The sequence below is a fragment of the Panicum virgatum genome, chromosome 4N (genome assembly GCF_016808335.1).
Source record: "Panicum virgatum strain AP13 chromosome 4N, P.virgatum_v5, whole genome shotgun sequence".
NCBI classification, from domain to species: domain Eukaryota; kingdom Viridiplantae; phylum Streptophyta; class Magnoliopsida; order Poales; family Poaceae; genus Panicum; species Panicum virgatum.
Genome location: NC_053148.1, coordinates 46,165,627 through 46,176,991, shown reverse-complemented (window position 1 = coordinate 46,176,991; position 11,365 = coordinate 46,165,627). Strand labels below are relative to the sequence as shown.

The following is an 11,365-nucleotide window of genomic DNA, read 5'->3' as shown; positions in this document are numbered from 1 at the left end:
CTCCAAGTGAAGAAGGGAACAAGCTGGCAGCACATCTCGACTTGACCATGGAGGGAGACTGGGACAACCACATGCGTTTTCAGCTCAGGTGGAAGGAGGCGCGGCAGTGGCACAGTAGCATGATGGACCTGCGAGACAAGAGCCTTCTGTTTGGCCTGGCTCGACCACCAGCATCGCCCAAGAGTATGGAGATGACTACCGGCCAGGCTAGGGCATGCGCCGCTTCGCCTGATTCGTGTAGGCACAAGGAGACGAGAATACACCTCCCTTCAGATATTAATATGTACACATTGTCATGTCATGAACAGAGGCATACTTCCCTGCACTTCAGCTCCAAACTTTGCTTGCAGTACTACTCAACACAACACTGTCACGAGACTTCTTCATGCATATGCTGCTCTGGGAGAACCTTGGTTAACTTCAAACTCAATTCCTTCAATCCAGGATCACTAGGGATTCTTGGATAGCAGAGAGATGCTTAGAGATCGTCGTCTGAACCTGATCTTCTTTCCCCAACAAGGTGTACGAATTTGAGTCTGACGCAGAATACAGATACTGCAGAATCTACCTGTGTCGACTGTCGTCTGGGGGTATCGGTTTCAGTACGTACCCCGTACTTCGCTGCTCTGAACAGATTGTACCACAGGCACATTTTGTATATTATATTTATATATATGCACACACCACAACATGGAGTCAGAGATCACACCGTGCACGCACGTACCTAAAGGTAGCTTTGCTCTTTATTCCTTCAAGTCCCAAAAGGCACCTCTTCCTGAAAAAGTGCAAACCCTTTGTTGTTCCATTAGCGATTTAACACTTAAACAGGTCCTATTACTGTACAAAGTGTCTAAATCTGATTCAGCATTTTGCCTAAGATACAAAACAAAGGGCTGTATGTTCAGCTGTCTTACCAGGGAGTACCATTATATTGGATAATATACCAGACAAACTTAGAACATGTGCTACCACGTCCACACTACAACATCTACTAAGATGGATCGAAGAAAAAGATACAAACAAATATATACAGTATTGTTCTGTATACACATGGATGCATATGCCTCTCTTGTTTTGTGAGCAGAAAGAAGTAATGGTGGCAAGACAAAACTCAATGTGGTTTATGTCGTAGACCGACGGTTTAGTTTGATGTATGGAAGTATCAATAATCATCATGGTACTACTAAAAAAAATCATCATGGTACAAACATGGAAAACCACAGTACATTGCAACATAACTTAGCATATATAAAAGTGGAAATCTTATACATTTGTGATTTGAAACTGTTGATTTGTTTGCATTTGTTTCAAATAGTGTACGTTTGTTTGCATGATTTTGAATACTTGAAAAGACAGCGCCAACTTATATGTGGGAACGATTGTCACTACAAGCTAGTAAAAAGCATATCGATAGTTAAAACCTACCGGTACTATACACTACAGTTATATATATTGTTTGGGTTACCATTTATAAATTATCAGGAGTTTACACATAAATTCAATCCAAAGGGAGAGAGAAGGGTTATTTCTACAAAGGGGTTGTTCGGCTGATCCAATCTCGGCTTGTCTCGGCTTATCCCCTCTCACATAATACTATTCATTCTATCAGTCGAATACTATTCACTAGATCAGCCGAACAGACCGAAAGACATGGTCTATACTTTCATGGAAAAGCAAAGTTGTGAAGCATATGATAAGAACGAGGAAACTTTATGATTTAAGAACAGTTGGAAATACTGTATTTAATTTGAGCACAAAAGGATATATATATAGCTGGACTAATGAAGGTCCAGCTTACATCCGTTTCAGTCAAACAGATTATTGGTGAGTAGTAACCGAAGCTTGCACAGTTGCACCTATTAACACCTGCTGGCCATTTCCTGCCGAAGTTTTAAGGATGTGTCAGTTTTCCCAAAATGAAAGACAGCTACATCCGCTTCAGTTGCACACTAATCCAGACGAGAACTCAAGAACTAAAATACAAAAATGGCTTGCACACCTACAAATTTCCGGCCGGCGACATGGTTGAGACCCCAAAAATAAGTTCAAACAAGCACAGGCAAAGAACTCTAATTTCTAATTCAGATCGGTGATCAAATGGACAACACATCTACCAAAGAACGGGGCGGCGCTTCGGTTCCAACAAAGTTTCAATGTTTTCCTTAGCCCTGTTTCTATGAACTCAAGGGAAATCAAACAAATTTACACTCAGAATCAGCAAGTTCGAGGCCACGAAGCACGAGAGTAGTAGATGTGTCATTCATTTTTAGGATAAGAAATGACGAGATTTGCAAACTCTCTCTGAATGATTTGGGTCAAGCTTGAAGAGGAACAACCCACCTTTCTTTCTGAATTGAATCCTTGATTCTGCCCCTCTGCAGAAACAATTCAAAACCGGGCAGGCACAGGAAAGCATACGGATAAAACAGCATGAAATATGTGCATCAGTATCTCCAAGATGACCCAAAAAACTAGCAGATCAGAAGATTGGGAGGAGATGATCATGGCCTGTGTTCTGCATGCTTGGCTCCTTGCACGCCACCCACAGCATCCAATCGCGCCACGGGTTGGGCTACATGTGTGGCATACAGGGAGCCAGGCACACACGAGCTAGCCGATCGTCGACCAAACCTGGTTCCCGCCGAGGTAGCTCCATGGCGTCCACAATTTCCACATCAGAAGCTCGATGGAGATCGATCGGCGTCGGGGGAGACGGCTGAGCCAGCAGAAACAGCTGACCTGGAAGCAGGACTGAGCAAATCTTGGTGATGAGCACCAAGAGAATAGGAGGCTGGAGAAGCTGCTAAAGGCATGTGGGCGGCTAAGGTGGGGAGAACAGTGGAAGAGTGAGGTAGAAGCTAGAAGGGGGAGAAGCTGGATTTTATAGAGGTGGGAAGGGGACGGCGTGCCTGCCCTTCTTTTTTGTTGTCACCACACCACCACTTACTCCTCCTACTACCCAACGGTTATCTATTCTTATTTATTTATTACTTATTTATTGTGCTGTAAAGTCAGAGATGAGAACCATTTTAGATGTACATATATAAATGCAAACAAAATGTTTATGATGCATGAAGTAGTTTAGGACTTTGTTGGCACAAAATTACACTTTGCAATAAATTAAATTTGTCAGTGTAAACATAAGTAGTTGAACTTGCACCACCCACAGCCACCAATGGCGAAAAGAAATGAAATTTAGGTACTAGGGAGTAATACCAAAGTCCAAAGGCCTCACTCATTCCCCTCCCTTGGCATGCCAAGGTTGGATGAAGCCATGGAGACTCGAGTACTCGACCTGCAAGCCTCATGTGTAGGCTCTGTGTGATATTCTCCTAGGCCCCTCAAGCACCATACTGTGGACTTTGGCTCTGGATAGACAGATGGATGGATGGATGGAGACTAGATAGATGAAATTGGCAGGGAATCACACCATTTTATTCCCAGTCCCAGCAGAAGGCAGAAGCCCACTCCAGTCAGCTGTATGTATTCAGCAACAAGCTAGAACTAGAGAGAGGGAGTGAGGGAGACAAAGCTAGGGGGGAAAAGCAAAGCAATGCAAGCATGCCTCTCTCTCTTTCTCTCTCTCTATTTTTCTAGGTTTTCACTTGTGAATTGGATTTTGTCTGGAGTAGTTGGACGTGCTCCAGTCCAGCCCAGATTCTTTTATACCAACCAACCCCTCCATCTGATCCATGCCAATCACAGACCAAGATCATGATGCCGCCACACACACGCACCTCACCTAAGACAGGCTAGACGCCCCGGCGCCGCTGTCGCTGAGGCCCTGTTTGTTTCTGTATCACGAGTGGCGCACACGATTCCCGAGAAAAGAATCTCCTATGCATGGAGTACTAAACGAAGTTTATTTGCAAAACCTTTTCACGGATGGGTGTAACTTTTCACGACGAATCTAATGACAGTAATTAATCGATGATTGGCTACAGTAATGCCTCATTAGGTTCGTCTCGCGAAGTAGCGCAGGATTGTGGAGTTAGTTTTATAAATTGACTTTATTTAATAATTCTAATTATTAGTCAAAATTTTTGTGCTACTTGTACTACAAAGAACCAAACAGGCCTCAGGTCCACAAGTTTGGGCCATGCTCGCACAAAATCACTGTTCTGTCCGCTTTAAATTTTTACCGAGGTTATTATGTAGGAGTACTATTATTGGACTGTGTGCACAGATGCAAAGACTGTAAATTTTTTCGGGCAAATTGTTCATCAGTCACATGTAGTACATATATACTGATGGATCTCGGGGCACTATTTCAGTACATCTGGTGAATGCACCAGTAGTTAACTGGCAGAATAGCATATGGCCCGGCCTGTATGCAGCTACAGTTTTATTCAACAACTGCGTCCAGTCTGGTGGTAACACATGCATTACTGTATGTTTAGCTGGAGAAGTTGGTCATTTCTGCCCCATTTCTTACGTTATCTACAGAATGACCTGACCTGTATCGTGCCCCCAGCCAACTGTTACATTAGCAATTGTCGGTATCTCTAGACTAGGATACTCCCTCTTGCTGCGTTCGCGTAGTTATCCGTAACTATGCCCTGAGGAGCTGAGCAGCCGGACCCCTGGGGTCCAACTCCACCTCACCGGACCAACGGTCCCGGACCCGCTTCTCGCTCAGGGACGGGTCCGGTGTCACCACGTGTCCCAGAGGTGATTGCCGTGTCTAGGCAAGAGCTTCGAAGTTATCTGTGACTACGCACTGATGGCTTGAGCAGCCGGACCCCCGCGGTCCGAAGCCCTTCTCACCCAGTCAGCAGCACCAGACCCATTCCTTGCTAGGGAAGGGTCCGGTGACGCCGCGTGTCCCGAAGAAGGGAGCGCTAAGCCAAAACAGCCGGAGGGCCCGGACTTTCCACGGAATCCCGGACCCCCATATACTATCCGAACTCCTCAGCGGGGAGGGAACAGACACCCCGCTTGAGGGGGTCCGGAGCTGCCACGTGCCCACAGGCGCAGGCACGCGCGCGCAGCCGCGAAGCTTCCCCGGGAAGACTAGCCCACCTACCGCATTCAATGCGGGAGATGTTAAGTGCGCTCTGCCACAGCAGAGCCCGAGGTGACTTTTGCCAGGCTGTACTGTTGATCGCGCGTTACCAAGGCGCACAGTGCAGCCGCTGGCGCCACCCACGCCACGCGCGTCAGTCTGCAACGCCAGTTAGACACGATAGCTCGGCGACGGAATATCATAACGCCTACGCGGTAGACCCAACACTCTACGCCGCAACCTACACCGCCTCAACGGGCGCCTCGCCGATGGGACAGGTGAAGACCCCCCTCGGTCAGAGAGTCTACAGGGCGATGAAGCATATCCAGAAAGAGATTCACAAGGCACTGTTAATGTCTTTTTGATGGTAAACTATACATCCTTGTTGGGCTCACCTGTCGGAGTTCAACGCATGTGTACACGTCCTCCTTGCGCTATAAAAGGGGGGCGCCCACTAGAGAAGGACTCAAGTCTCAAAAGGGGCTTAGAGGCAGAGGATAGACTCATCCACGAACTCTAGAGCAATAGAACTCTCAGTGGACGTAGGGTATTACGCTCCGGCGGCCCGAACTACTCTAAATCCTCGTGTGTTCTTGTGTTCTTGCTTCATGAGTAGATCTGAGGAATAGCTTGCACTTTCCCGAATAACCACCCTCTGGGATTAGGCGGGTGCACTACGCCACTTGGCTGTGGCCCTCCTCTTATAGCCACGACAGCCATCTTTAATTTCTTAAATGGGTCCAGATGGCAGTACCAGTAGCACTAATCCGAACACAGATTCCTTTTCTCCGGAGCAAAAGAAAGTTCCTGCGTCTATTGTTAATGCAGGTGCTCGCTGCTCAGTGCTCTCATCTTTTGACCAGTAGTCAATAAGGCTTGGCACCCAAGGGAAGACTTGTACAAACGGTATCTGATGCATGCATGTGATATTCAGTGAACGAAAGCTACAGTTGCATAGTTGCTACTTCAAGGCAGGCATATACATGCGTTTTTATGGGCTGTTTAGGGGGTGTTTAGTTGGTGAAAAAGTTTGGGTTTTGCTACTATAGCACATTTCGTTGTTATTTAACAATTAATGTCCAATCATAGATTAATTAGCATCATTAGATTCTTCTCGTAGGAATCAGTTAGACTATGTAATTAGTTATTTTTTCAACTGCATTCAATGTTCTATACATGTGTCCGAAAATTCGATGTGACGGGTACTGCGCAAACTTTTTTGGGAACTAAACGCCCTCTTAGGTTGGATTTGGTTTGGTTGGAGATGGGCGGTGCAGTTGGTGCAAGGAGATGGGATGGTTGGCTTGGACACGGGGGGTAACGCGTGGACGCTTCCCCTTGGGGCCTTTCACCCCAGGGGAGGACAAGGGAATGTTCTCCAAATTAGCAGTTGCGATGGATCGGAGATGGTTTCACACGCACCGCTCGCGTCCACGCAAAGAAAACAGAAAAACAATCGCATGCATTACACTTGCGGCAAAAGCAAGTGCTGACCTGCACTCTGATCTGAATAATACATGATCAGGTTAATGGGTTGATCACTTTCAGTTCACAGGACACACGCTAGCTAGCAGATCGAGGTAGGTAACTGCTGCAAGTAAAATTAAACTTGCATCACATGCTACGGCTAGGTGTTTTTTAGAGTTGGTAATTTGCGTGCTTGCGGTTGCATCAACAACTTCACCAAAAAGCTTAAGCCTTGTCGGCGAAATATGAGGCGATACACATCATGCACATGTCGCTACCTATACGTCTTTTGCTTTGGCATTTGGCACTGTATCAAGTTGTATGTGTATATGGACCAGTAGAAATGAGGCGCTGCAGTTTTATATCAGAAGAAAAGGCCCCAGAGGTCAACGAAGCAGTCAACGAGGACGTAGAAAAGAACATTTGGCGGCACCCTACGGTCGGATTCTCCAGGGCCCACGCATGTCCCCTCTAGGCCTCTACACCGCCTGCAATGCATGGTACGAGTGAGGCACGCATGTACAGAGATGTGTCATGTTGCTGGACTTGCATACATGTATACACTAGCGTGCGAGAATCATGGCTTGCTTCTCCAGAGCTGACCGGCCGGGAGGCAGCAGCAGCCTTTTACATGTAGCTCACCGCATGCCTCACGATTTCATCATATGTACTAGTACTTAGTAGAACTTACTTGACCTCTCCTTTGTGGTAAAAATTGCGCCTCATCAATATACTGCTCAAATATTTCTTCAAAAAAATATACTGCTCAAATCTAAAGTTTAAATTAACATGCGAATGATAATGAGCCAAATGTGGTCGTTCAAGAGGGAAAGAAAAAAAGATCATGAGCCAAATGAGATTCAGACAGGTTTGTCCCTTTTTTGGGGGGTCAGAGAATGTTAGCAGGTCGATCTAAGGTTGCCTATCGAGAGAAGGTAAAAGTTGAGAGTAGTCCATATATACCCATGCCATCAGAACCGGGAAGTACTTTTTAAGTCATATCCGACCATATAATTGCCTTCCATTAGCAAAACAAAACCATCCTTCTTTTCAATCCCCCCATCTATACATCGGCCTTTATCCGGGGCATTTTAGGTGTTTCGGGCATCTAAATTTTTCTCTTGCTTCGAACACCTCTAAATTATTTTCAAAATATCTCTAAAGAGTAAAGTCCATCACCGGTCCTTAAATTTGTGTCGCTGTGTCATCCCGGTCCCTAAACTCACAAATCGACCGTTCAGATCCTTAAACTTGTCCATCTGTGTCATCTCGGTCCATAAACTTGTTCCACTGTGTCATCCCGGTCCATAAACTATAAAATCAAATGTTTACGTCCTCAAATTTGTTCAATCATGTCATTCCGGTCCCTAAACTTGATTTTGAGTCTCATATGGGTCAAAACAAGGCGATCTAAAATTTATATATCAAAAAGTAATTCACAACTTTTTCATATGAACTTGAATGAAGATAAACTTTATATCAAAATAGTAGCCCTCGACGTAATCTACAATTTTGTAGTTGAAATATTTTTAAATTAAAACTGTTTAGGGTCTCAAAATATTATTGTAAGTTTATAGATTTTTAAATTTAAAAGTTAAAATTAAATTTTGGGACTCTAACAATTTTAATTCAAAAACTTTTCAACTGCAAAGTTGTAGATCGCGTCAAGAGATACAATTTTGATATAAAGTTTGTCTTCATTCGAGTTCATATGAAAAAGTTATAAATTATTTTTTGATATAAAGGTTTTAGGTCGTCCGGTTTGGGCTTAGATGAGACTCAAAACTAAATTTAGGGACTGAAATGATACGGCTGGACATTTGAGGATCTAAACAGATGGTTTATAAGTTTAGGGACCGCAATGACACAGCCAAACAAGTTTGAGGACCTAAACGATCGAATTACGAGTTTAGGGACCGGAATGACACAGTCGAACAAGTTTAGGAACCGGTGACGCACTTTACTCATATCTAAACTAGCTATAGCTAGGAGACAAGATGATATATAAACTAGCTATAGCTAGGAGACAAGATGATATATAAACTAGCTATAGCTAGGAGACGACATCTGCTCAGGGGCGGAGTCAGGAAGTCGATTTTTTCATTGTTAGGGGGGCCAACCATACAAATTTATATAAAAATTTAATCAAAATTTAAATTTGTAATGTAAATTTGGGGACCATGGCAGGGCCAGGCCCCTGTCCGCCCCCCTGTCTCCGCCCCTGCATCTGCTAGTGCACAATTCTTTTCAAAATATCATAAAGTACCGAAAGGAGAAAAGGAGACGTTTTTTTGCGATACACATGATCGATTTTGTGGGTGTAAAGAGAGAGCACGATGGATTACAATAAGCACGAAGGACTTGCTGCTAATCTGCTCCACCTACGCATGCATCAGCGACCAGGCAACCAATGCAACCAACGAGTCCAGCTCTGCTCGATGATGGAGGAAAGAGACACGTGCGTGTGCGATGTGCGTGAGCAAACTAACTTTTCCCTTGTCGCCTCGCGCTCACAGTCTATAGACCGGCCCATCCGCCGCACTAGTTTATGGCACTGATGATGCATCGCGCTCGTGATCGCACCAAAAGATTGCGACGAGAGGCAGAGATGGCCGGAGAGATTTTGGCATGAGGGGGGGGGGGGGAGAGAGAGAGAGAGAGATTTCTTGGGATATTCCGAGCTGATCATGCTGGTACCCTGTAACTGTAAGCATTCTCCTCCACTTCAGATTCATTCAAAATCAAAACCTGTGTACTTTTTAACTGAGAACTTTATAGAAAAAAAATGTAGTAGCACATACAATACTAGATAACTGCAAACAAGATCATCACCGCCGATTCAGAAAGCCCATCACCGCCGGTTTGGATCCCTGTTGGATCTAAGGCGATGTTGATAAGGTGAGCCATCAGTGCCGGTTATATAACCGGCGGTGATGCCGGCTAAAAAAAAGGAAAAGACTGTACGCCCCCTGCTCATCTGCTCTACCCACGTTCACCGGGAGTGATAGAGCGTTTGCGATGATAAATTTTGTAGTAGTGGCACTACCATTTATTATGACATATCTGAGGGTGGATAGAAAAGGGAAAATATTTTTTATAGTTAATGGTGTTCTGAACTTGGTCAAAAGTAGAGGAGTTTAGCTTGGAACAAACATAGGGTGAACAATTATTTGGAACTGATGAGTACGTTTAATTATTTGGAAAAAAAGAGAGAGAAGAGATTATTATATATTAGAGTGTTGGCGAGCCATAGAGCACGGTGCCGGGGCAGGCCTTTTGCAAAGAGGAGCTGGCAGGCATCGAGATCCCTACGGGTAGGATGCATGCGTATTTGTGCATGGAGTAGGGTAGGCCGAGGAGGAGCGAAGAAAAAGGTCGAAGGGCCTGCCCTGCATGCATGAAAAGCGCGCGAGGCCGGCCGGCTTTCATGTTAAGTCGCGGCCCCCGCTTTGGCGGGCAGCTTTGGGCTGGGCCGTTGCATCACGTGGGCCCCCGACCAATCAGGGAGGGAATGTCTGTCATCCAATCAGGGCGGGCCGAAAGGGGATCCATGGCGCCAGTGCCACCTGTCTCGCTGTCTGCCCGACCCGGCCGCCGGTTGGTGCTGGCCGGGGACTGTCCCCGGCCAGCGAGCGCCAGCAGCGTGTCTCTCTCTCTCTCCCCCCTCTCTCTACACGTCGCCTCCTTTTCCCAAATAGCTTCCTTTTTCTTTTGCACTGTAATACGATCTCGAAGCATGCATACCTTTAGGGGTGAAAATGGTAAAAAAAAACAGGAAAATAGAATATTCGAATTCGTTTCCATACATATCTGATCCGTTTCCATCTAAAAGGTGGAAATTGGAAGGAAACATGAAAACAAATATTCGAGATATCTCAATCTATTTTTATGCATATCCGATCTCTTTTCATTCTTACCTACACTTGCGGCTACTAGTAGGTGAGGACCGACCGTGCATCAGATCAAATGGTTGTATTGTAGTAGTAGATGCTTTCTTTCTTTCTTTTCTTGCCAACTGTAAATACGCTGCCTGGCACTTGGTGGTTAAATTGACAGTCGAAGCGGACAGGGGGCAAGTGGACAACGTCGCCGCCGCCTCGAGTCAACGACACGGTCTCGCGGCTGGCTCTGACCTTGACCGCATCAGCAGCTGCTGGCCTGCCCAACGAACGCGGCGGCTGCGGGCGAAACGGGGGAATACGCACGCAGTGTCAAACAACGGACAGTGGCCTGTGGGAGGCCTATCGGGGAAGCCCAGACAGCCAGGGCCGCACGCATGGAAGATGGGCTGCAACTCCCAACGAAGAAAAACCCACGAACTAACTCTAACCACTATGGGCCTTCTCTGCCCGCAATAGGCGGCCCGGTGGACTAAGAAGTTTGATCTTTACCTCCACACTCTCGTATTCACCTCAAGGATTTTTTCCATTTTTGTATTTAAAAAAAATTAAAATTTCAAAAATATACGGTGGTTTCGAAAAATTTCAAAACTATACCCCTGTCGCCCCTTGCCTGGGCGACAGGGGGCCTGTCGCCCTCTGGCTGGGCGACAGGACCTAAATGTAAAAAAAAAATTACATTTAGGTCCTGGCGCCCGGGACGCATTAAACAACGAACTTGTAAAATAGATATAAAATCGTAGAAAAATCGGAAAAATACAAACTCAACTGTTCTGGATTCTATGAAACAAGATCTACAACTTTTGTTATATAAAGTTTTTCATTTGATCAATGTATCTTGCTCTATTTTAAATACTAGTTTAATGCACTTTTATTTAAATCTCAAGATTCATCCTTTGGATGCATGTCATCTTTGACCAGAGTGTTGCATATGGTAAGTATAGGCTTGTACAAAATTGGTAGGCCCAGAAAACATTTCTAGAATAAGTTTTTA

At 45.3% G+C, this 11,365-nt stretch overlaps 1 long non-coding RNA gene across 1 annotated transcript; it reads right to left on the bottom strand.

The window, feature by feature from the left end:
* Positions 1–249: 249 nt before the first annotated feature.
* LOC120668429 lies at positions 250–3,510 on the bottom strand. Its single transcript, XR_005672437.1, has 2 exons — positions 725–3,510; positions 250–626 (listed from the first exon to the last, which is right to left on the bottom strand). It is a non-coding gene; the product is annotated as an uncharacterized LOC120668429 (long non-coding RNA).
* Between the last annotated feature and the right edge of the window lie 7,855 nt (positions 3,511–11,365).